This window comes from Eurypyga helias, unplaced genomic scaffold, assembly GCF_000690775.1.
Source record: "Eurypyga helias isolate BGI_N326 unplaced genomic scaffold, ASM69077v1 scaffold26609, whole genome shotgun sequence".
Lineage (NCBI taxonomy): Eukaryota > Metazoa > Chordata > Aves > Eurypygiformes > Eurypygidae > Eurypyga > Eurypyga helias.
In genome coordinates, this window is record NW_010271891.1 from 8,795 (window position 1) to 11,496 (window position 2,702).

The following is a 2,702-nucleotide window of genomic DNA, read 5'->3' on the forward strand; positions in this document are numbered from 1 at the left end:
GAGACGCAGCGCCGCGTGCCGTGGGCTTTGGCCACCAAGAGCCTGAGGGCAGGGAGGTTTCCAGGCTCTGGCAGTGGGGGCTGGTGTGGGGCAGACCCTCATCCCTTGGCCAAAATACCAGGCACAGAGGGAACAGCAGCTCCCCTCGTGCCAGGTTACGAATTCCTGGAGTTTGCATGTTGTTGGTGTCAGATCAGCTCCAGCACATTTCATCCCGTCTAGGCTTAACGTGCCCCAAGAACAGAGATTTCTGCCAAACCCGAATGCCCGAGCTTTGTCTGCTGCTGCTGCCTTCCACGGGGCAAGTCCACGGGGGAGCGTGTCTCTAATTATTGTCCTGTGTTGGGTGTTAGCCATTCCTCTCAGAGATGCAGAACACAGCCAGGGCCTCATTAAAGGCTGTCATTGTGCTAATTAGGTAGGTTTCATACTTAATAATGGGGAACTATTTCATGGCAGTTCCATGAAAAAAGAAAAGAGGAGAAAAAGCCATTATAATTTCAGGAAAAGTCCCTGGAGAAGCGAAATGGTAATTCACAAATCTTACCCTGATCTATTAGCAGACCCTGCTCTGGAGACTAAATTAGGTAGGATGTCTGGCTTGGCTGATATTCTTTATTATCTGAATACCTCTTAAAGAATATTTATTAAGTATTTTTTTCTCTTAGGAATCTGAGACGCAGCTACATTTACTTGCAGTTTTGAAGTGGCTGTTTGAAGCCCAGGTCACACTGAATTTGTCACTGCAAACACCCTGGAAAATCCTATTTTGATGCAAAAACATCCTTTGAAGATGCACTTAAGAGGCAGAGAGAACATAAATACATTTGGAACTGTTGGGCGTTTGGTCAGCTGTCCGTGTGCTGTCCTCGGCCAGCGTTCACCCTTCGCATCCCTGAAGCCGAAGCCTCGTCTCGCTGGTGACTACAGGCAGCAGCGGAGGGTGCCGGGGTGGCACGGGGACCCCGTGTGGGTCCGATCCCACTCACAGGGATTAGGGTGGGAGCGGGCACAGACTCAGCAGTGCTGGCTGCAGCAGGAGCGATTATTTTGGGTGGGAAAGGAACACGTGGGCGGCAGCTGGGACCAAGAACTGCCCTTTCCACGTGAAACTAGAAACAATGGCGTTTCCTCCGAGCAGGGACAGAAAAGGGCTGGTTTAGCAGCTGATTCTTGAGCAGCTCCTGGGTGAGAGCGTGCACGGGCAGGATGACCCAGGGCTGCCCTGGGGGCCAGGGCAGCTGTTGAGAGCACACGGGGCCAGAAGTGCTTTTTCTCAAGAGAAACGTCCCGTCGGCTCCTCGCGAGACCCGGTGGATGGGGCGGCAGCTCCATGACAGCTGCTGGGGTGGGATCCGGCCTTTGCAAAGGACCCTGTGTGTTGGCAAAGTGGGTTTGAGCCTCTAAAGCCTCTGCAGGTGCTGGAGGTGGGGGCACCAGTGGGAGGGAATGCAGGCAAATCCCCAAGGGCTGCTTTTCCCACAGAGCAGGTTCCCAATGTGCATTTTATGCTCCAGATCTCCCCGTTTCCTGCATAAACGCATCCTGTTTCCTGGATGTGGCTCCAGGAGAGGTAACCACCTGCAGAAATTACCCTCCATCCCTCTGCGGAAGCATTGCAGCGGCCATGGATCTGCCTTTGCCCCTGCCCCACTGAGCTCAGCCTGGGTCCTCGCCTGCTGCCTACCACACTCATCACAGCTGTGGGCAGTGCTCGGTGACAAGCTTAAAAACCGCCTGGTGTGGGTGCTCAGCTCCCTGTGGCCTATTCCACCCAGCACCCTGCTCCTCTCTCCGTGGGGCTCAGCCTTCAGACCAGGCAGGTGCGACTGGGATGTGCGACTGGGGATGGGGGGTGCCATGGGGCAATGCCAGCATGGTTAGGGGTCCCCACTGCTGTGCAGCCTGGCTGGGTGCCCCAGGTCATGCCTGGGCAGCCCTGGGGTGAGGCTGTGCTCTATGGGGCCTGAAGTTGTTGCAGGAAAAGCTGCTGCTCTCTCTTGTGCTGCTGCTTATAGAAAGCTGCTTCTCCCCTTTGCTGACCCTACGGAAAGGTTGGGGGGAGCTGGGAGGGTGTATTTGTAACAAACAGGATGAACTGCTGATAAAAGAGGAGGAATGCTTTAGAAACAGCCTTTTGGCATTCAGAGCATTGGGGGGCGGGGGGGAAAATAACTAGACCTAAAGCATGTGAGGAGGAGAAACAAAAGCTTGCTTGCAACTGAGGTTCCTGAAAAAGTGCTGAGCACAGCTCTCAGATGCTGACCCGCTTCTCTCCTTGTATGGGCAGAAACAGGGCTTGACTTGTGCCTATATTTAATTTGCAAGAAAAAAAATCCCCCTCTATCCCTCTGCTCCGCTGCCCTCTCTGCCTTGGGAAGTTAAAACAGGAATAGAATTGCATGTTTAAAATAAAACAATACTCCTGCTGGCACATAAGCCCTTCCTAAACTTGGAGTGAGCGGAACAGGTTTTTGCAACATAACACTGCTGTGTGCACACAGCGTCGGGTGAGGCTCCGGGTAATGGAACAGGGGCTGCAATAGGATCAGCGGGCTCTGTGCTATCACAGAATCCCAGACTGGTTTGGGGGGGAAGGGACCTTAAAGCCCACCCAGCGCCACCCCCTGCCATGGGCAGGGACACCTTCCATAGCCCAGGGTGCTCCAAGCCTCATCCAGCCTGGCCTTGGACACTCCCAG